At 47.6% G+C, this 24,221-nt stretch overlaps 1 protein-coding gene across 4 annotated transcripts in view; it reads right to left on the bottom strand.

The window, feature by feature from the left end:
• smim15 (small integral membrane protein 15) overlaps nt 1-9,106 on the bottom strand; it is a 31,430-nt gene extending 22,324 nt beyond the window's left edge. For 2 of the 4 annotated variants that reach the window (XR_013498546.1, XM_078218640.1), the window contains exon 1: nt 9,031-9,068. The gene's annotated coding sequence lies outside the window, so the exon portion shown is untranslated. Of the gene's footprint in view, nt 1-2,492; nt 2,767-9,030 lie in introns of those variants that run through there. The other 2 variants (XM_078218659.1, XM_078218649.1) reach the window with 2 other exon arrangements.
• Between the last annotated feature and the right edge of the window lie 15,115 nt (nt 9,107-24,221).

The following is a 24,221-nucleotide window of genomic DNA, read 5'->3' as shown; positions in this document are numbered from 1 at the left end:
TTATAGACCGGTTAGTCTTACTTTGGTGGTTGGTAAATTGATGGAAAAGGTCCTAAGGGATGGGATTTACGACCATTTAGAAAGATGCGGATTAATCCGGGATAGTCAGCACGGATTCGTGAAGGGCAAGTCGTGCATCACAAATTTGATTGAACTTTTTGAGGAGGTAACTAAGTGTGTTGATGAAGGTAGGGCAGTTGATGTCATATACATGGATTTTAGTAAGGCGTTTGATAAGGTCCCCCATGGTCGGCTCATGAAGAAAGTAAGGAGGTGTGGGATAGAGGGGGAAGTTGGCAGATTGGATAGGTAACTGGCGATCTGATCGAAGACAGAGGGTGGTGGTGGATGGAAAATTTTCAGACTGGGGGCAGGTTGCTAGCGGAGTGCCACAGGGATCAGTGCTTGGTCCTCTGCTCTTTGTGATTTTTATTAATGACTTAGAGGAGGGGGCTGAAGGGTGGATCAGTAAATTTGCTGATGACACCAAGATTGGTGGAGCAGTGGATGAGGTGGAGGGCTGTTGTAGGCTGCAAAGAGACATAGATAGGATGCAAAGCTGGGCTGAAAAATGGCAAATGGAGTTTAACCCTGATAAATGTGAGGTGATTCATTTTGGTAGGACTAATTTAAATATGGATTACAGGGTCAAAGGTAGGGTTCTGAAGACTGTGGAGGAACAGAGAGATCTTGGGGTCCATATTCACAGATCTCTAAAGGTTGCCACTCAAGTGGATAGAGCTGTGAAGAAGGCCTATAGTGTGTTAGCTTTTATTAACAGGGGCTTGGAGTTTAAGAGCCGTGGGGTTATGCTGCAACTGTACAGGACCTTGGTGAGACCACATTTGGAATATTGTGTGCAGTTCTGGTCACCTCACTATAAGAAGGATGTGGAAGCGCTGGAAAGAGTGCAGAGGAGATTTACCAGGATGCTGCCTGGTTTGGAGGGTAGGTCTTATGAGGAAAGATTGAGGGAGCTAGGGCTGTTCTCTCTGGAGCGGAGGAGGCTGAGGGAAGACTTAATAGAGGTTTATAAAATGATGAAGGGGATAGATAGAGTGAACGTTCAAAGACTATTTCCTCGGGTGGATGGAGCTATTACAAGGGGACATAGCTATAGGGTTCATGGTGGGAGATATAGGAAGGATATCAGAGGTAGGTTCTTTACGCAGAGAGTGGTTGGGGTGTGGAATGGACTGCCTGCAGTGATAGTGGAGTCAGACACTTTAGGAACATTTAAGCGGTTATTGGATAGGCACATGGAGCACACCAGGATGATAGGGAGTGGGATAGCTTGACCTTGGTTTCAGATAAAGCTCGGCACAACATCGTGGGCCGAAGAGCCTGTTCTGTGCTGTACTGTTCTATGTTCATAAGTGTGAGGTGGTTCATTTTGGCAGGTCAAATAGGATGGCGGAATATAATATTAATGGTAAGACTCTTGGCAGAGTGGAAGAGCAGAAGGATCTTGGGGTCTGAGTTCATAGGACACTCAAAAGCAGCTGTGCAGGTTGAGGCTGTGGTTAAGGCGGCGTATGGTGCACTGGCCTTCATCAATCGAGGAATTGAGTTTAGGAGTCGTGAGATAATGTTGCAACTATATAAGACCCTGGTCAGACCACACTTGGAGTACTGTGCTCAGTTCTGGTCGCCTCATTACAGGAAAGATGTGGAAGCCATAGAAAGGGTGCAGAGGATATTTACAAGGATGTTGCCTGGGATGAGGGGCATGCCTTATGAGGATAGGTTGAGTGAGCTCGGCCTTTTCTCTTTGGAGAGACGAATGGGTGACCTGATAGAGGTGCATAAGATGTTGAGAGGTATTGATTGAGTGGATAGTCAGAGGCTTTTTTCCAGAGCTGAAATGGTTGCCACAAGAGGTTTAAGGTGCCGGGGAGTAGGTACAGAGGAGATGTCAGGAGTAAGTTTTTCACTCAGAGGGTGGTGGGTGCGTGGAATGGGCTGCCGGCAACAGTGGTGGAGGCGGATTCGATAGGGTCTTTTAGATAAGTACATGGAACTTAATAAGATAGAGGGTTATAGGTAAGCCTAGTAATCGCTAAGATAGGGATATGTTCGGCACAACTTTGTGGGCTGAAGGGCCTGTATTGCGCTGTAGTTTTTCTATGTTTCTATGTTCTAATCCTTTTCAGTGCAGTGCCCTCCACACCTGGGACATGCCTGAGCGGGAAGAACAATGCCCAGTTTCTTTAATGAATTGCTTTGAAGAATCATTGCCAAGGTACACCGTATAAATCAGTATACTTAACTCAATGTAAAATCATGTACAGAAAGCAAATTGAAGGGGAAAGAAAAATGAGATAGTGAAATAGACAAAGAAAAAGTCAAATAATTACATCTCCAACAATTAAATTCTGAATGAATAAAATCTCTCAAAATTACACTTTCACAGCCAGAGGGGTTAACTGGTAGCAATTAAAATGTATCACATCATTAATCCTAGTATGATCCCAAATTTGAAAATGAGGTACCATTGTAGCAAAGCTTGCAGAAGAACAAAAGAAATTGGATGGCAACTTTCCGATTTCCATGATTAACTGCAAATGTAGACACTGGATGTTGCTACCAATTTGCTCCGTAATAACGATGAGCATTGATGGATTCACCATTCTTTCTATTGCAAAATGAATCTTTGAGTGAGAAACTATATATCCTTGAATATTCAAAGTTGAAAGATATCTCTTCAGATTCTTGTGCATCTCAGGCCCTCAAATGTTGCAGTTTTAATGACAGTATAACCCTATAGTGTTCCAGACACTAACTCTTTCATAACTGCAAACAATTATCTTCTGTAGTATCTGCATGGAATAGATCACAGACAATACCAAATCCAATCCACCACTGAACCTCCCCAAACTGATTTCACCATGCAATTAGCTCAGAGCTGCTCTATACTTAACTCCATTTACCTGCCTTTGTTCCACATTCTCAAAGCCCTTAGTTGACAAAATCTCAAGCACATAACATCTCGAAAATTTCAACCGACTCAGCAGCCAGCCTCCTCAAGAGGGATTCTACTACCCTTTCAAAACGTGCTTCTGATTTCACTCCTAAATGGATTATAGTTAAATTACCAGGTATTATACTTAAAACTAGCATTTTGGAGGGTTGTTGCCCAAACATTAATCTTTTAGGCTTTTTCCACTGTGAAGTTTGAATCCAGTTTGAGTTCTGTTAATTGGAGTGTGTTAGGTGCCACTTTCTCAGCATTTGTTGAAGCTGAGCTGACATCTTGGTGTTTGAACACCAAGGAGATTCAATCTGAAGGAATTTGACAGAAGAACAACGGAGGAAAGGGCCCCTGAAACGTTAACACTGTTTCTTTCCACAGCTGCTGTCAGATCTGCTGAGTATGTCCAGCACTTTCTGGTTCAGAGAAGAGATGGGGGGGGTAAAACACCTGCTCTGGAACCAGCCTGAACTTCAAGTGGCCAGGAGTGCTCGCTTTGGCCCGCGGACTCCGGCTGGGCCACCGATTATTGCTGAAAACCCCCTCCCATTTCCTAACTTCCCTCTCAGTCCACCCCTAATTGCTCCCTCTCTCCCTGCTCTCTGTTCCCACCCCCACGCTCCCTTTTCCCTCCTCCTCTCCGCTCCCTATCTCCCCCCCCTCAGTTCCCTATCCCCCCACCTCCACTCCCTTCCCTATCCTCCTCCTCCTCTCACCTCCCACCCCCGAACGTCCTCTCCCCCCTCCCTATCCTCCTCCATCCCCATCCTCCCTATGCCCTCTTCTCCCCTCCCTAACCCTTGCACCTCCTCCCTATCCCCTCCCCCACAACCTCGCCCCTCCCTATCCGCTTCTCCCCTCCCTCCTCCAAACCCCGCCATCCCTCCTCCCCCTCCACCCCCCCAAATCCCCCCCTCTCCACCCCCCCAAATCCCCGCCTCTCCTCCTCCCCCTCTCCCTCCACCATACCTCTCCTCCTCCCCTCCTCCTCCCTCTCTCCTCCTCCTCCCCCCTCCCCTCTCTCCTCCTCCCCCCTCTCCTCCTCCCCCCCCCTCTCCTCCTCCCCCCCTCCTCCTCCATCTCCACTCCTGATCCCCCCTCCTCCTCCCCCTCCCCCACCTATCCCTCCTCCTCCTCTCCCTATCCCCCCTCCTCCCCCTATCCCCCCTCCTCCACCTCCTCTCCCTATTCCCCCTCCTCCCCATAACTCCCCTCCTCCTCCCCCTCCCTATTCCCCCTCCTCTCCCTACCCCCATCCCCCCTCCCCTCCCTATTCCCCCTCCTCTCCCTACCCCCATCCTCCTCTCCCTATCCCCCATTCTCCTCCACCTCCTCTCCCTACCCTCCCCCAACCTCCTCTCCCTACCTCCCCCAACCTCCTCTCCCTACCCCCCCACCCCACCTCCTCTCCCTACCCCCCACCTCCTCTCCCTACCCCCCAACCTCCTCTCCCTACCCCCCAACCTCCTCTCCCTACCCCCCCCAACTTCCTCTCCCTACCCCCCCAACCTCCTCTCCCTACCATCCTCCTCTCCCTATCCTCCATTCTCCTCCACCTCCTCTCCCTACCCACCCCCAACCTCCTCTCCCTACCCCCCCACCTCCTCTCCCTACCCCCCCACCCCACCTCCTCTCCCTACCCCCCCACCTCCTCTCCCTACCCCCCAACCTCCTCTCCCTACCCCCCCAACCTCCTCTCCCTACCCCCCCAACCTCCTCCTACCCCCCCAACCTCCTCCCTACCCCCCCAACCTCCTCTCCCTACCCCCCCAACCTCCTCTCCCTACCCCCCCAACCTCCTCTCCCTACCCCCCCAACCTCCTCTCCCTACCCCCCAACCTCCTCTCCCTACCCCCCCAACCTCCTCTCCCTACCCCCCCAACCTCCTCTCCCTACCCCCCAACCTCCTCTCCCTACCCCCCAACCTCCTCTCCCTAACCCCCCACCTCCTCTCCCTACCCCCCAACCTCCTCTCCCTAACCCCCCAACCTCCTCTCCCTATCACCCCCCCACCTCCTCTCCCTACCCCCCCCGCCACCTCCTCTCCCTATCCACCCCCCCACCTCCGCCATCCACCTCCCCACCTCCTCTCCCTACCCCCCCACCTCCTCTCCCTATCCACCCCCCCACCTCCTCTCCCTATCCACCCCCCCACCTCGGCCATCCACCTCCCCACCTCCTCTCCCTATCCACCCCCCCACCTCCTCTCCCTATCCACCCCCCCACCTCCTCTCCCTATCCACCCCCCCACCTCCTCTCCCTATCCACCCCCCCACCTCCTCTCCCTATCCACCCCCCCACCTCCTCTCCCTATCCACCCCCCCACCTCCTCTCCCTATCCACCCCCCCACCTCCTCTCCCTATCCACCCCCCCCACCTCCTCTCCCTATCCACCCCCCCACCTCCTCTCCCTATCCACCCCCCCACCTCCTCTCCCTATCCACCCCCCCACCTCCTCTCCCTATCCACCCCCCCACCTCCTCTCCCTATCCACCCCCCCACCTCCTCTCCCTATCCACCCCCCCACCTCCTCTCCCTATCCACCCCCCCACCTCCTCTCCCTATCCACCCCCCCACCTCCTCTCCCTATCCACCCCCCCACCTCCTCTCCCTATCCACCCCCCCACCTCCTCTCCCTATCCACCCCCCCACCTCCTCTCCCTATCCACCCCCCCCACCTCCTCTCCCTATCCACCCCCCCACCTCCTCTCCCTATCACCCCCCCACCTCCTCTCCCTATCACCCCCCCACCTCCTGATCCCCCCACCTCCTCTCCTGATCCCCCCCACCTCCTCTCCTGATCCCCCCCACCTCCTCTCCTGATCCCCCCCACCTCCTCTCCTGATCCCCCCCACCTCATAGAACATAGAACATAGAACATTACAGCGCAGAACAGGCCCTTGGGCCCACGATGTTGCACCGACCAGTTAAAAAAAAAAACTGTGACCCTCCAACCTAAACCAATTTCTTTTCGTCCATGAACCTATCTACGGATCTCTTAAACGCCCCCAAACTAGGCGCATTTACTACTGATGCTGGCAGGGCATTCCAATCCCTCACCACCCTCTGGGTAAAGAACCTACCCCTGACATCGGTTCTATAACTACCCCCCCTCAATTTAAAGCCATGCCCCCTCGTGCTGGATTTCTCCATCAGAGGAAAAAGGCTATCACTATCCACCCTATCTAAACCTCTAATCATCTTATATGTTTCAATAAGATCCCCTCTTAGCCGCCGCCTTTCCAGCGAAAACAATCCCAAATCCCTCAGCCTCTCCTCATAGGATCTCCCCTCCATACCAGGCAACATCCTGGTAAACCTCCTCTGCACCCTCTCCAAAGCCTCCACATCCTTCCTGTAATGTGGGGACCAGAACTGCACACAGTACTCCAAGTGCGGCCGCACCAGAGTTGTGTACAGTTGCAACATAACGCTACGACTCCTAAATTCAATCCCCCTACCAATAAACGCCAAGACACCATATGCCTTCTTAACAACCTTATCTACTTGATTCCCAACTTTCAGGGATCTATGCACACATACACCTAGATCCCTCTGCTCCTCCACACTATTCAAAGTCCTCCCGTTAGCCCTATACTCAACACATCTGTTATTCCTACCAAAGTGAATTACCTCACACTTCTCCGCATTAAACTCCATCCGCCACCTCTCGGCCCAACTTTGCAACCTGTCTAAGTCTTCCTGCAAACTACGACACCCTTCCTCACTGTCTACCACACCACCGACTTTGGTGTCATCAGCAAATTTGCTAATCCACCCAACTATACCCTCATCCAGATCATTAATAAATATTACAAACAGCAGTGGCCCCAAAACAGATCCCTGAGGTACACCACTTGTAACCGCACTCCATGATGAATATTTACTATCAACCACCACCCTCTGTTTCCTATCCGCTAGCCAATTCCTGATCCAATTTCCTAGATCACCCCCAATCCCATACATCTGCATTTTCTGCAGAAGCCTACCATGGTGAACCTTATCAAACGCCTTACTAAAATCCATATATACCTCCTCTCCTGATCCCCCCCACCTCCTCTCCTGATCCCCCCCACCTCCTCTCCTGATCCCCCCTTCAGCTGCTCCCCTCCTGATCCCCCCTCCACCTCTCCTGAACCCGCCTCCTCCTCCTCCTCCACCTCCTGATCCCCCCTCCTCTCCTGATCCCTCCTCCTCCACCTCCTGATCCCCCCTCCTCCTCCACCTCCTCTCCTGATCCCTCCTCCTCCTGATCCCCCCTCCTCCTCCACCTCCTCTCCTGATCCCTCCTCCTCCACCTCCTCTCCTGATCCCCCCCTCCTCCACCTCCTGATCCCCCCTCCTCCACCTCTTGATCCCCCCTCCTCCTCCACCTCCTGATCCCCCCTCCTCCTCCACCTCCTGATTCCCTCCTCCTCCTCCATCTCCTCTCCTGATCCCCGCTCCTCCTCCACCTCCTCTCCTGATCCCCCCTCCTCCTCCACCTCCTGATCCCCCCTCCTCCTCCACCTCCTGATCCCCCCCTCCTCCACCTCCTGATCCCCCCCTCCTCCTCCACCTCCTGATTCCCCCCTCCTCCTCCACCTCCTCTCCTGATCCCCCCTCCTCCTCCACCTCCTCTCCTGATCCCCCCTCCTCCTCCACCTCCTGATCCCCCCTCCTCCTCCACCTCCTGATCCCCCCTCCTCCACCTCCTGATCCCCCCCTCCTCCACCTCCTGATCCCCCCCTCCTCCACCTCCTGATCCCCCCTCCTCCACCTCCACCTCCTGATCCCCCCCTCCTCCACCTCCACCTCCTGATCCCCCCTTCCTCCACCTCCTGATCCCCCCTCCTCCACCTCCTGATCCCCCCTCCTCCACCTCCTGATCCCCCCCCTCCTCCACCTCCTGATCCCCCCTCTTCCACCTCCTGATCCCCCCTCCTCCACCTCCTGATCCCCCCTCCTCCACCTCCTGATCCCCCCTCCTCCACCTCCTGATCCCCCCTCCTCCACCTCCTGATCCCCCCTCCTCCACCTCCTGATCCCCCCTCCTCCACCTCCTGATCCCCCCTCCTCCACCTCCTGATCCCCCCTCCTCCACCTCCTGATCCCCCCTCCTCCACCTCCTGATCCCCCCTCCTCCACCTCCTGATCCCCCCTCCTCCACCTCCTGATCCCCCCTCCTCCACCTCCTGATCCCCCCTCCTCCACCTCCTGATCCCCCCTCCTCCACCTCCTGATCCCCCCTCCTCCACTTCCTGATCCCTCCTCCTCCACCTCCTCTCCTGATCCCTCCTCCTCCACCTCCTCTCCTGATCCCTCCTCCTCCACCTCCTCTCCTGATCCCTCCTCCTCCACCTCCTCTCCTGATCCCTCCTCCTCCACCTCCTCTCCTGATCCCTCTTCCACCTCCTCTCCTGATCCCTCCTCCTCCTCTCCTGATCCCTCCACCTCCTCTCCTGATCCCTCCACCTCCTCTCCTGATCCCTCCACCTCCTCCTCCACTCCTGATCCCTCCACCTCCTCCTCCACCTCCTCTCCTGATCCCTCCACCTCCTCCTCCACCTCCTCTCCTGATCCCTCCACCTCCTCCTCCACCTCCTCTCCTGATCCCCCCTCCTCCTCCACCTCCTCTCCTGATCCCCCCTCCTCCTCCACCTCCTCTCCTGATCCCCCCTCCTCCTCCACCTCCTCTCCTGATCCCTCCACCTCCTCCTCCACCTCCTCTCCTGATCCCCCCTCCTCCTCCACCTCCTCTCCTGATCCCCCCTCCTCCTCCACCTCCTCTCCTGATCCCCCCTCCTCCTCCTCTCCTGATCCCCCCTCCTCCTCCACCTCCTCTCCTGATCCCCCCTCCTCCTCCTCTCCTGATCCCCCCTCCTCCTCCACCACCCCTCCGTATCCCCCCCACCACTCCCCCCTCCGTATCCCCCCCACCACTCCCCCCTCCGTATCCCCCCACCACTCCCCCCTCCGTATCCCCCCCACCACTCCCCCCTCCGTATCCCCCCCACCACTCCCCCCTCCGTATCCCCCCCACCACTCCCCCCTCACCACTCCCTCTCTCTCCCACTCACCTGCACCAACCGGAACAAACGCCGACTCTGCCCTCCGCGCATGCGCAAAAGGCGGTCCGCCCCGGAAGTAGAAGCGGCACGCGTGACCCGGTCAGAGGTCAGTGGCCCAGCTGGCTGACAGGAGAGAGAGAGTGATTGTGGTCAGGGACAGGAGGACAATGCACAGCAATGATAGAGAACAGCCAGTGATGGTGCAGCACAGTAAGTACTAACATTTATCACAATAGGAAGATCAGTGCATTATGCACAATACAAAGTTTTTATTTATTAGTGTCACAGGAAGGCTCACATTAACTCTGTAATGAAGTTACTGTGAAAATCCCCTACTCGCCACACTCCGGCACCTGTTCGGGTACACTGAGGGAGAACTTACCATGGCCAATTTTAAAAGCGGCATCTCGGCCTTTTGGCTAAGATGCAAATGAGCCCAAGTCTTGGAGGAGGAACCTCCCCCTTCTCCAATCAGCTTGGCTCATGTAGATCGGGCCCAGGACAGGGTGGTTTGGTCGCTTGCCCTGTCTTGTCAGCCTGGATCGGAAATGTCTCAACTTGTTGAGACTCTGAATTGGATTTGATTTGATTGAATTGGAAAAGTATAAAAAATGCATCTAAACAGCACGTCTTTCGGACTGTGGGAGGAAACTGGAACACCCGGAGGAAACCCATGCAGACACGGGGAGAACGTGCAGACTCCACACAGACAGTGGCCCAAACCAGGAATTGAACCCAGGTCTCTGCTGCTATGAAGCAACAGTGCTAACCACTGTGCCACCGTGTCGCCCTACAGTAGTGCAAAAAATAGTATGTAGAATGATGCAGAAGTTAAGGAAGTTCAGCATTATTCTGGCATAAAACAGCATGAGCGATATCGTCTAGAGTAGTCTAGCGATATAGTCTAGAGATACAAACAATATAGTCTAGAGTACAGATTTGCAACAAATGAGCATACAATAATGAAAGTACAATGCTAAAATGGGAATCAAGAGTATGGCACAATACAGATGAAATAGCAATAGTTCAGTGTATCATTTTATGCAACTTGTGTTTACTGTGGTTTCAGTAAAGTACAATACTGGCTATGTGGGATTTTTGAACAGCTGACATGCATTTCAAAATCCGCCATTTTAATCATAGCCACTGCCCTTCCAAATTACGGTTGTGATGTAGAAAAAGTACTTTGAGCTTTACAATACTAAGGTGAAAAAAGTGCCGATTTATTTCTGTATTTTTCAAACTTTTCAATGTTGGGTGTCCCTGCAAATATTGGCAGACATAGATTGTCCTAAATTGGCAAAGACAATGTCACCCATCCAAAATAAAACAGTTCTATCACTGCACAAACTTTTTTATTAGTAGAAAGAAATATATAGAATGTATTTGTGTAGAAGTCAGTCTCATATAAAACTGACTTTTGGCTGGTAAAAGTGTAATTTTTCATATGTCTCATGTAAAAATCAACCCTAGTTTTTCAGGGATCACACCACATTGTGATGATCACTTACTGTCAATTAATACGATTCATTAGTGTAAAGGTCCATGCAGGAACATTTAGATTTTCCCTCCGCCAATTCATGCGGCATTCTTCCAGCCAATCAACATGACTAATGTATTACATGATCTATCATGATGCCTTCAAGAAAGAATAACATGTATGCAGCACAATTTAACCTGGAGAAAAAAGGGACAGAATAGGTTAATAAAAAGAAAAAAGAACAGTACAACACAGGAACAGGTCCTTCGGCCGATCAAGCCTGCTCCGATACATGACGCCTTTCTAAACTAAAAACCTTTTGCCTCTACGCAGTCCGTAATCCTCTATTCACTGTCTATTCATGTATCTGTCAAGATGCCTCTTAAACATTGCTATTGTATCTGCTTCTACCACCTCCCATGGCAACACATTCCAGGCACTTACCACCCTCTGTGTAAAAAAAAACTTGTCTCTCACATCTCATTTAAACTTTTCCCCTTTTACCTTAAAACTATGTCCCCCCAGTAATTGACTTTTTTACCCTGGGAGAAAGACTCCGACTCCATTCTATCCATACCTCTCATAATTTTGTAAACTTCTATCAAGTCACCCCTCAGCTTCCCTCATTCAAGTGAAAACAAACTAAGTTTGTCCAATCTTTCCTCATATCCTCCAAACCAGGCAAGATCCTGCAAACTTTTTTTGTACCCTCTCCAAAGCCTCCACATCCTTCTGGTAGTGTAATGACCAGAACTGTATGCAATATTCCAAATATGGCCTAACTAAAGTCCTGTAGATCTGCAACATAACTTGCCAATTTTTACACTCTGTGCCCTGATTGATGAGGGCAAGCCTGCTATATGCCTTCTTAACCACCTTACCCACTTGTATTGTCACTTTCAAGGAACTGTGGATCTGTATGTCGAGATCCCTCTGTGTGTTAATGCTTCTAAGGGTTCTGCCATTTACTGTATACTTCTCTCCTGTATAAGACCTTTGAAAATGCATCACTTCACATTTGTCCAGATTATATTCCATCTACCATTTCTCCGCCCAAGTCTCCAGTCTATCTATATCCTGTTGTATCCTCTGGCAATCCACCTCACTATCCACAGCTCCCCCAATTTTTGTGTCGTCCACAAACTTATTAATCTGATCACCTATATTCTCCTCCAAATCATTTATATACATTACGAACAACAGGTGTCCCAGCAGGATCCCTGCGGAACACCACTGGTCACAGATCTCTAGTCAGAAAAATACCCTTCCACCGCTACTCTCTGACTTCTATGACTGGCTGGCTTTAGAGATTCGCATTCTAATTAGTATTCTGTAACTTGATTTCCGTGTCTGTGCACTGTTTGAGAACAGATATCCACTCCATCTGACGAAGGAGCAGTGCTCCGAAAGCTTATGGTATTTACTACCAAATAAACCTGTTGGACTTTAACCTGGTGTTGTGAGACTTCTTACTGTTCTATGACCAAGCCAGTTCTGTATCCATCTTACCAGCTCACTGTAATCCTATGTAACTGCACCTTCTGTATTAGCTTGCCATGAGGGACCTTGTCAAAGGCCTCGTTAAAGTCCATGTTGTCCCTCACCAATCATCTTTGTCGCTTCCTCAAAAATCTCAATCAAGTTTGTGACACACGACCTCCCGCCGCACAAAGCCATGCTGCCTATCGCTAATAAGTCCGTATTTTTCCAAATGTGAGTAAATCCTGTCCCTAAGAATCCTCTCCAATAATTCCCGTATCACTGATGTAAGGCTCACCGGTCTGTAATTTATTGGATTATCCCCATTGCCTTTCTTAAACAAAGGAGCAACATTGGCTATTCTCTGGTCCTCATTGACCTCTCCCTCGCCTCCCTCAGTATTTTGGGATAGATCCCATCAGTTCCCAGGGGACTTGTCTACCTTAATGCTTTTTAAAACACTCAACACATTTTTTATATCCGCAAGGTTAATGAGCAGACAAAATAGCCATGTAATCACCCACGGAATCATCCAACTCTGTGCCCTCAGAACTGAAAAAAGATGGCATTTCAGAATTTGATGCTAGTGCCAGGTGCTGCACAAGATTCATGAAAAGACATGATTTAGTACACTGTCAGAAAACAAAAATCTCACTGCATTTGCCATCTTTTCCACTTGTATTATTGTATCATTGAATTTCATAGTTTTGTCATCATCCGGCATCGTAAGAAGAATGCACATTGATTCACCAGCATTGGAAACATGGATGAAACACCATTGTGATATCCAAGCACAAAGATACATTTTTGAAAAGTGTTGTCATCAATGTCCATGAGAAAGGCTTCTGGATGAAGGCAGATGCAAGAAATGGATCAAACAAGTGTGGAATTTGAGACCAGGAGGACTACACAAAAGAAAAGGAACATGTCCAAATCTCGCCTTGTTTATGATATAATCAGTGATGTAAGATCAACCCACAGTATACAGTAAATGGCAGAACCCTTAAGATTATTGATAGGCAAAGGGATCTGGGTGTACAGATACACAGGTCACTGAAAGTGGCAATGCAGGTGGAGAAGGTAGTCAAGAAGGCATACAGCATGCTTGCCTTCGTCAGCCGGGGCATTGAGTTTAAAAATTGGCAAGTCATGTTGCAGCTTTATAGAACCTTGGAATATAGTGTTCAATTCTGGTCGCCACACTACCAGAAGGATGTGGAGGCTTTGGAGAGGATACAGAAAAGATTTACCAGGATGTTGCCTGGTATGGAGGGCATTAGCTATGAGGACAGGTTGGAGAAACTTGGTTTGTTCTCACTGGAATGACGGAGGTTGAGGGACAACCTGATAGAAGTGTACAAGATTATGGGAGGCATGGATAGAGTGGATAGTCAGAAGCTTTTTCCCAGGGTGGAAGAGTCAATTACTCGGGGGCACAGGTTTAAGGTGCGAGGGGCAAGGTAAAGGAGATATACGAGGCAGATGTTTTACACAGAGTAGTGGGTGCCTGGAGGAGGAGGTAGTGGAAGCGGATACGGTAATGACTTTTAAGGGGCGTCTTGACAAATATATGAATAGGATGGGAATAGAGGGATATGGTCCCCGGAAGGGTAGGGCGTTTTAGTTAAGTCGGGCAGCATGGTCGGTGCAGGCTTGGAGGGCCGAAGGGCCTGTTCCTGTGCTGTAATTTTCTTTGTTCTTTCTTTGTTCACACCAATGTGGCAGCTATTTCCAGTGCTCTATGTGTGCTGCTCTGCCCTTGAAAGTGCATATAATTAAACTTCTCAAAGATAATATCTAAAAGATGTGAAACAATTGGACATTGGCAGATGAACAAAAAATCACCAATGGTAGAAATATGCAAGCACCCTCCCTAGCAAATTTGGGCCAATGGGTCATAGATGCGGCACGGTAGCACAGGGGGCGGCACGGTAGCGCAGTGGTTAGCACTGCTGCTTCACAGCTCCAGGGACCTGGGTTCGATTCCCGGCTTGGGTCACTGTCTGTGTGGAGTTTGCACATTCTCCTCGTGTCTGCGTGGGTTTCCTCCGGGTGCTCCGGTTTCCTCCCACAGTCCAAAGATGTGCGGGTTAGGTTGATTGGCCAGGTTAAAAAAAATTGCCCCTTAAAGTCCTGAGATACGTAGGTTAGAGGGATTAGCGGGTAAATATGTGGAGGGAGGGCCTGGGTGGGATTGTGGTCGGTGCAGACTCGTTGGGCCGAACGGCCTCCTTCTGCACTGTAGGGATTCTATGATTTCTATGCATGGAATTAACCTGATCCCAAAATTGTCAAAAAAAATCTTTTTCTGAAGTGTGCAATATCGTTTGGTTCAGAGATTGATTACTTGTGAATAATGATGCCAAATCATTGGTACGACTGATAACAATGAGGAAGATCCATATACTGATGTTATACAACTAGCCTGGGACGAATTGTTTGGTTGATTGCTCAGATAGTGATCAGAATGATTTCAAAGGATTTCATTGTAATTAATTTATGATGCATATTTATGTTGTGTTGATTGAAATGTATATAGTTTGTAATGTTATAAAATAAATAAATGTTAATGAATTAATATCAATTACTTAATGTTATTGCTTTTTAATTTATTCCATTGTGACTGTCTTTTTTGAACCCAAATCAAGCACACATGACAGTCTCTCAAAAACATTACCCTGTAAAAGTGGACCCCCTCGACTTTTGGCCTAAAATATTTGTCTCAAAAACTCTACTTTTATGTTAATATATTGGGTAATTATCTGCAAATCAGTTGATTTCCCAACATGAGAAGAAAGTTATAAGTTTTAGTTTCCTGTCTAGCCAGAACAAGTTTCAAACTCCATATTCAGTTTACTGTCTTATTTCCAAATTTGAGGGTTGATTTTAACCCAAAGTGAGTTTTGGAAGGATGGGGATAGGGAGAGTGGTTGTAGCATAATGCTTATATTACTGGTGTATTAACTAGGGCCCTGACTAATGATCTGGAGTCATATGCTAGATTTTCATAGGGCTTCAGGGTCTGGCTTGTGAGTTGCTTTTCAAAATCGCATTCCTGAACATTGTCTTGGGATGCCAAAGTCTCAAGAACAGTTTTGAATTTTTAGAGGGACAATGGGGAGAGGGAATGAGAAATGTGCTCACTGCCAGTTAAAGGCACATTAAGCTCCTCAAGGAACTTGGTAAAAGTTCTGACTGTTCAGAATTGCAATTTTCTATTTTGTATTTGAATTTAAAAATTGCATAGTGAGGTGCAGGATCGGGACCTGGAATTCATCCATGTGTCGGATTCCTGAACTTGTTTTGAATATCTGACCCATGGGTTCAAAGCAACACAGTAGACAGAGAACTTAAATTCAATTAATTAAATGAACCTGGAATAAAAATCTTTCATCAGTAATGGTGACCATGAAACTACCAGATTATGGTATAACCCCATCTGGTTAACTAATATCCTTCAGAGAAGGAAATTTGCTTTCCTTGTCTGACCTCCAGGTGACACCAGGCCCACAGCAATATGGCTTACAAAATGACCTTGCTGGCAAACCACTCAATTAAATCAAACCTTTATAAAATTAAAACTAATGAACAACCCAGCATCGTGTAAGCACTGGGGACCTCAACAGCACTCCCAACCCAATGACCCTGCAAAGTCTCCTCACTAACATCTGGGGACTTGTGCCAAAATTAGGGGAGCTGTCCCACAGACTAATCAAGCAACAGCCTGACGTAGTCATATTCACTGAATCATATCTTGCAACCAAAGTTGCAGACTTTTCACTATCCCTGGATATGTCCTGTCCTATTGGCTGAACAAACCCCCAGAGGTGCCATGGTGGCACAATGTGTGTTGTCAGGAGGGAGTGGCCCTAGGAGTCTTCAAGATTGACTGTGGACCCCATGAAGTCTCCTGGAATTTGGTCACACATGGGCTAGGAAACCTCCTGCTGATTACCACTTACAACCACCCACCCCCACCCCCACCCCTCTGCTGCTGAATCAGTACTCCTCCCTGTTGAACTTGGAAGAAATTTTTTTAAAATACTTTTCCAATTCAATCAAATCAAATCCAATTCAGAGTCTCAACAAGTTGAGACATTTCAGATCCAGGCTGACAAGACAGGGTGAGCGACCAAACCACCCTGTCCTGGGCCTGATCTACATGAGCCAAGCTGATTGGAGAAGGGGGAGGTTCCTCCTCCAAGACTTGAGCTCATTTGCATCTTAGCCAAAAGGCCGAGGTGCCGCTTTAAAAAACTGCTTCATATGAAACATATGAAACTTCAGTGTAACCCAATTACCTCAACCAAGTGCGGCCGACCATGGGCTGCCGACCATACTACACTTGATCTTAGCCAAAAGGCCGAGAAGGAAGAAATACCGAAAGTGGCAAAAGCACAGAATGTACTCTGGCTGGGAGACTACAATGTTCGTTACCAAGACTCGATAGCACCACTGTTGACAAAGCTGGCCAAGTCCTGAGGCGCACATCTGCCATACCTCCGGCAGCTGGTGAGAATGCCAACAAGAGGGGAAAACTTATTTGGCCCACCTATTGTAGATGCATCTATCCATGACACTATTAGTAGGAGTGACCACTGCGCAGCCCAGTCGTCAACTGAGTGTTATGTTGTTAAATGGCATAGAATCAGAACAAATCTAGCATCTTAAAACTGGGGATCCATGAGGCACTGTGAGTCATCAGCAGTAGCAGATTTATATGCCATCACGATGCCTTATGGCCCGGCGTGTCCCCCACTTTACCATTACCATCGAGCCTGGGGATCAACCCTGATTCAATAACGAGTGTAAGAAGGCATTCCAGGAGCAACATTAGGCATACTTAGAAATGAGATGCAAACTGGTAAAGCTGCAACGCAGGACTATATGCATACCAAAGAGTGAAAACAGCATGCTATAGACAATCTGAACTATCCCACAACCGAAAGATCATGTCAAGGCTCTGCAGTCCTGACACATCCAGTTGTAAATGATGGTGAGCAATTAACTGTTTGGAGGAGGAGATGCCACAAACACCTCCATCCTCAGTGATTGGAGAGCCCAGTACTTCAATGCAAAAGACAAGGCTGAAACATTTGCACTAAAAATAGAAAATGCTGGAAACACTCGGAAGGTCTGGCAATATCTGTGGAGAGAGAAGCAGAGTTAACGTTTTGAGTCTATAAGACTTTTCTAGAGTAAATGATCCATCAAGGCCCCCTACTGAAATCCCAGAAACACAGGTACCAGTCTTCAGCTAACTCAATTCACACCACATGATATCAAGAAAGGGCTGAGCCCACTGGATACAGAAAAGGCTATGGGTCCTGATAACACCCTAGCCAAGTGCTGAAAACTCCAGCTGTGCCTCAAACCAAGATGTTCCAGTGCAGTTAGAAACTGGCACCTGCTCAATCAAGTGAAAGATTCCCAGATATATCCTGTCCTCAAAATTAAAGCAAATCAAATCTAGCCAAATAGCACCCAATTATTCCACTCTCAATCATCGGCAAAGTGATGGACGGAGTCATCGACAATGCTATCAAGCAGTAACTACTCAGCAATTACCAGCTCACTAACTAGTTTGGGTTTTTCCAGGACCTCTTTGCTCCAGACCTCATTAAAGCTTTGGTTGAAACATGAACAAAAGAGCTGAATTCAAGAGGTGAGATAAGAGTGACTGCCCTTGACATCAAGGCAGCATCTGACCAGGTGTGCCATCAAGGACTCCTAATCGAAGTTTCACCAATGATTGAGTTTAATTTATGGCTGGCACGGTGGCACAGTGGTTAGCACTGCTGCCTCACAGCGCCAGGGACCCGGGTTCAATTCCTGCCTCGGGCCACTGTCTGTGTGGAGTTTGCACATTCTCCCCGTGTCTGCGTGGGTTTCCTCCGGGTGCTCCGGTTTCCTCACGCAGTCCAAAGATGTGCAGGTTAGGTTGACTGACTATGCTAAATTGTCCTTTAGTGTCAGGGGGATTAGCAGAGTGAATATGTGGGGTTACAGGAATAGAGCGTAGGTGGGACTGTGGTCGGTACAGAGTCAATGGGCTGAATGGCCTCCTCCTGCACTGTAGGGATTCTATAATTTTATAAATGGGAATCACGGAAAATTCTCCACTAAGTGGACCTGTTGTGATTATTGGGCACCACACATCTTAGCCCCAGGGCATCGTTGCAGGAGTTCCTCAGGGTAATGTCATAGACCCCAAACATGTTCAGTTGCTTCAGCATAAGGTCAAAACTGCTGATGTGCACTGATGATTACACAATGCTCAGCATTCACAACCCCATAGATACTGAAGCAGCCACTGCCTGCATGCAGGATGACCTGGACAACATTCAGGCTTGGGTTGATAAGTAAAAGGTATCGTTTGCACCACACACAAGTGCCAGATAATGATCATCCACAACAAGAGCGAATCTAGCCACTTGACATTCAGTGCCATCACCATTGCTGAATCCCACAGCATTGTCACTTTGGGGGGTTATCATTGACCAAAAGCATAACTGGACCAGCCTTATAAAATATATAGCAACAAGAAAAAGTCAGATGTGGTGAGCATCTCACTTCCTGACTACACAAAGTCTGTCGACCATCTTCAAGGCACTAAGTCAGGAGTGTGATGGAATACTCTCCAGCTGCCTGGATGAGTGCAGTTCCAACACTCAAGAAGCGCAATACCACCCAGGATAAAGCAGCCCGCTTGATTGGCACCACATCCACTCCCTCCACCAATGACACACAATGACAGCACAGTGGCAGCAGTGTGTACCATCTACAAGATGCACTGCAGCAATTCGCCAAGCTTCCTTCGGCAGCAACTTTCAAACCTGTGCCTTTCATAATCTGGAGTATCAAGGTCATCATGTGAACACCACCACCTCCTCCAAGCCACACACCACCCTGATTTAGAATTATTGTATATCACTGTTCCTTCACTGCCACTGGGTCAGTGCCCTGGAACATCCTTCCTGCCAGCACTCTAGGTGTATGAACACCACACGCTGCTACCTGTTAAAGGGCAATAAATGCTGGCCTAGTCAGCACCTCAAATCCTGGAATGAGTGGATTGCCTTATGAGGAAAGGTTGGACAGGCTCGACTTGTTTCCACTGGAATACAGAAGAATGAGGGGTGACTAGATTGAAGTATTTAGGATTCTGAATGGTCTTGACAAGGTGGACATGGAAAGGATGATTCCTCTCTCAGGTGAGTCCAGAACTTGGGGACACTATTTTAAAATTAGGGATCACCCTAGGAGAAATTCTTTCTCTGAGAGAGTTGTGTGACTTTGGACTCCCTGCCTCAGAAGGTGGTGGAAGCAGAGTCACTGAATACTTTTAAGGCAGAGGTAGATAGATTTGTGTTAGGCAAGGGAATCAACGATTATCGGGGGTAGATGGGAGTGTGGAATCTGAAGCACAAAGAGATCAGCCATAATCTTATTGAATTGTGGAGCAGGCTCAAAAACCTGAATTACCTACTTCTGCTCTAATTTGGTATGTTCATGTGGATTTTTTTTTAAATAAAGAATTTTTCAGATACTAGGAGGGTGCCACAGCAGCAGTGGCAAGCACAATCCAGGTGGCACATTAGTAACATAGATGGAAGATGATGGAAATCTGAAATAAAGTAAGTATTTTGTCTTGCACTCATCAGGACAGATTTACAAGACGACCAAATCTCAAGAGAACAACAATTTACGATGCATGACAAGAGGGTGCTGATTGATTGGCAAGCAGACTCTACTTGGAAGAGGTTTTGCTGTGAAGTATGTACCATGAACAGCCAACTGTGAAGCTTTGCTCACTATGTTAGGAGGGTACTGATATCAGAAAAGTCCCTTTACCAAGATTTAAGCACAAGGATTAAATGAGAATCAAAGTAAGTAATTTAAAACAATTTTTTAAAAATGTAATTATAATTAATTAATTTTTAACATGAGTGACACCATTGAAAGTTTTTGTGTATTGAATTGGTCATCTTAATGGGTACTTGTAGTCATATTCCATAAAGGAGACTTCCCTCATGATATTCTGAGGTATTTAAGATCATACACTGCTCATTTAAATCAGTTGGGTGAACTAAAAAATAATGTTCTGAATGTTTTCAGAAGAGTGAGAAAGTTATTGAGAACTTAAATTTCAAAGCTCATCTTTATAAACTATGAGCTATAGAAAGCTGGAAGGTATAGGGTCAGTCAAGAATTTAGGCCAAACAGGAACATTTTCTCCAGTTAAACATTAGGAACGCCAAAGATATTTGGGGGCAATCTTACCAAAAAAGTGCCAAATGAGAGTGAAAGCAGGAGAATTTCAGACCCATTTGTTCAGCAAGAGAAAAAAAAATCAAATCTTATGACACTTAGAAAAAAAAGGCAGAGTGTGATTCCTGCCAGTAGGGGGAGTGGACAGAGTCTATTCACATCGGGAAGCTGGCTGCTGACCGCTAGAGGGCACTATTGCACATTCACCTGATCTCCCAGTGCACCATATACAAGAGTACATAATACATTGGAAGATTGTCACTCCCCGAACTCCCCCGGATATTGCCTCTCACGCTCCCCCCCCCCCCCCCCCCGATCGTGCCCCCCCCCCAATTTCTCCCCCCCCCGGCCAATCGCTGCCCCCATTCACCCATCCCATGCGATTGCCGTTCCCAACTCCCCACCTCCTCCGGCCAACCATGCTCTCTAACCTCCTTCAGTTATACAACCCTTTATGTTCGAGCCAATTGTGCAGACCCTCTTCCTTCATCCTATCATTTACGACTGTGACTTCAACCATCTAAGCCCCTGTGCTGTGGAAAGTTTTTCCTAAATCTCTTCACTTCTCCACCTTCCTCGCCTCTTTAAAGACCCTCCTTAAAACCCAGAAATTTGATCAAGCTTCTGACCACCCATCTACTGTTATATATCTCAGTGCCTTTTTAAAAGAAAGTCCATTTAGATCTCTGTAAAGTGCCTGAGGGCATTTTTCTATATTAAAAATACCTTGTAGATGAAAGTTGTTGTTGTTGAATATGGGTTGCTGCATGTTTATGCTAGAGAGGCTAAAAGGTTCCTTGAAGATGAGGAAGCATTCCATGTGCATGGTGCATGGGGACTTAATATTCCCGGCTACAATGTATTCAGGAAATATAGGGAAGGAAAACTGGAGTGGGGTGACGGTAATGATCAAAAGTACTGTTACAATGTTAGAAAGGGTTGAAATACTTGAGAGACCAAAGACAGTACAGTACCTATTTGGTTAGAATTAAGGAGCATTAGAGGAGATATTAAGCTAAGTGAGAAGGAGATAGTGACGCAAACTTGGAGGCAAATTGCAGAAAGTTTCTCCTCAACTCTGCTTTAAATTTGCTACCCCTTATCCTAAGACTATGACCTCTCGTCTAGAATGCCCCACCAGTGGAAGCATCTGCTCCACATTTACTTTATCTGTACCTTTATCATCTTGAATACCTCAATTTGATCTCCCCTCATTCTTCTAAATTCCGTAGAGTATAGGCCTAAACTGTTCAACCTCTCTTCATACGACAAACCCCTCATCTCTGGAATCAATCTAGTGAACCTCCTCTGAACTGCCTCCAATGCCACTGCATCTTTCCTCAAATATGGGGACCAAAACTGTGCACAATACTCCAGGTGCGACCTCACTGATACCTTGTATAGTTGCAACAATACTTCTTTACCTTTATATTCTAATATCAGTGAGCTGAAAGGGGATTTGGCCAAGTTGCATTGGAATCTTTGACTGGCAGGTAAAACCATAAATGAGCAACAGAGGATTTTCAGAGGAGCTAGTGTGGGCATAGATGAGACAGATTCCCATGTACATGTTCCCAAAAGGAAGCTTGAATTTTCTAGATAACTGAAGATTTAGGGCTAGAAATTGAGTTATCCCAATTTTTGGAGTGGTGTTTGCAATTCATGATGTACTCACGCCCACAAAGGTTCAGAAGGGCAGCGTCCAAATTTGGTACTTGCACCTCATCTGAATGGATTGTAGCTTATGTCCAAGTGGGACCCATTTTGCTGTCTTCTAAATGCTGCCAGCTGCCTTTGCGCTCAGCAGGGAGCCAGCCCAACATCATTATTCACAAGCCACTTGGTGCAACCAGTCTGCTCTGCATAAAGACAGGCTCCGCCTCTTAAAGGGAAGCTTTGCTGAATAATATTACTGCAATTCAAATTATTTAAGTGAATACCAGGGCAAAGGGAGTTTCAAGGGGAAAGATACGAGGGTGAGGGCATTACTGTTCATTGTGGGAAGAAAGAAAGATGCAATGATTTTGAAAGGGGCCAGGAAGACCTCAAGGCGTGGTAGCCAGGGAGGTCACCTTCAAGAGTCTGGAACCAAGTCCCAGATATTTCCTATCCACTGTTCCTCTCACACTATTCAATACACCACAGACCCACCACTCACCCAGCAGCACACAGTGACACTCAAAACCCACCCCTAACATCCAGGTATTCCATTTCACCTTCACACACTTCTCAGTGCTGCCAGCCTCAAATCCAGCTCTTGTTGCCTCCACATATCCCCATCTATGTGGCATGTACATCACCCAAACACAGGGCATGACAATCATTAATATTCTTCACCCTCTCCTGCAGGGCACGATGGTACTCAATAGAAGGGATCAGAGAAAAACCAGCAAGAGACCAGAATGTCTGTATCTCTTGAGCCCAACAGAGTAGTTTCTCTGTATCTGCAACAGAGCCCGTGGTATCTGACATAGATAAGAACATTGAGAATGGTACTACGTTCCTGCCTAATGGACCTAGTCAACTCGCAGAACAGTTAAAGGGAATGTGACAGCATGATACAAAATTGACTAAAGGACAAAAAGCTGAGAACAGTGGTGAACAGTTGCTTTTCCCACAGGAGACAAGCTTGCAGTAGATTCTCCCAGGTATAGGTGTTGGGACCACTGCTCTTTTTGAAATATAATAATATCCTGGACTTGGGTATTGAAGCATAATTTCAATGTTTTCAGAACACGAAACTCAAAAATGTTGTGAACAGTGAGGTGGAAAGTAACAGACATCTGGAGGACTGGTGAAATGGTGGCAGATTAAATTTAATGCACGGAAATATAAAATGATTCATTTCAGTAGGTGCAGGAATGGAGAGGCCGTAGGGGTGTACATGCACAAGTCTTGGAAGGTGTTAAGTTGAGAAAGCTGTTAAAAAGACAAATGAATCCTTGGCTTTACAAGTAGAAGCATTGAGAAGAAAAGCAAAGAAATTGTGCTGAACCTTTATAAAACATTGGTTAAGCGCCAGCTGGAGCATTGTGGTTAATTCAGGGTACCACACCTTAAGAAGGATGTCACAGCCTTGGAGAGGGTATAGGGGATATTTACCGTTTTGGTGCCAGCGTTGAGGGACTTCAGTTACGTGGCAAGAATAGAGAAATTGCAGTTGTTTTCTATACAGCAGAGGGGGTTAAGGGAAAATTAAAGAGAGGTGTTCAAAATCATGAAGAGCTTTGGTAAATAGGAGAAACTTTTCAATGGCCAAATGATTGGTAACCAGAGAACTCAGATTTAATATAATTGGCAAAAGAACCAAAGGCAACATGAGGAAGACATTGTTCATGCAGTGAATTATTATGATCTGGAATGAATTCCCTGAAAGGAAGCATAACTTTCAAAAGTGAATCAGAAAAATACTGAGAAAAATATAGAGAAAAAATTGCAAGGATTTGGAGTAAGAATGGGACCAATTGGATAGTTCTTTCAAGACTCAGTACTGGCACAATGGGATAAAAGGCCTTCTTCTATGCTGCATTATTCTATGATTCAATGTTATAAGTATGCAGCTGGATGACAGGAAAATAACAGCACACTATAAAGAGATAACAGCAGCATTTAATTATTGCCAAACGTCTTCAACATATTGCTTCTTTTCTACATCTGGGAGCAAGATCTTCTAACAATAGACACAACATTAACCTACTCCACCAGCACTTTCTACTCAGCCTGACAGATATCTTATACAGAGTGTGTCACGCAGCCAAATGTGGCAAACCTCTTTTATACAAACTCCCTCAACATGACTTCTGGAACGAATACATAAGGAAACCACCTTTCCTCTTCCTTGAATTCCAAGATCAGCTATCTAAAACTTTCAGCTGTTATTAAAAAAAAACCTTCTGAAATCTTGCTGGGGGCAGGAATTTTCCTGCAGGCTTCTGAACCTTGCCGTCAGGCTCAAATGTGAATCAGAAGC

This window comes from Mustelus asterias, chromosome 1, assembly GCF_964213995.1.
Source record: "Mustelus asterias chromosome 1, sMusAst1.hap1.1, whole genome shotgun sequence".
Classification (NCBI taxonomy): domain Eukaryota; kingdom Metazoa; phylum Chordata; class Chondrichthyes; order Carcharhiniformes; family Triakidae; genus Mustelus; species Mustelus asterias.
This window is presented reverse-complemented; position numbering and strand designations above follow the sequence as displayed.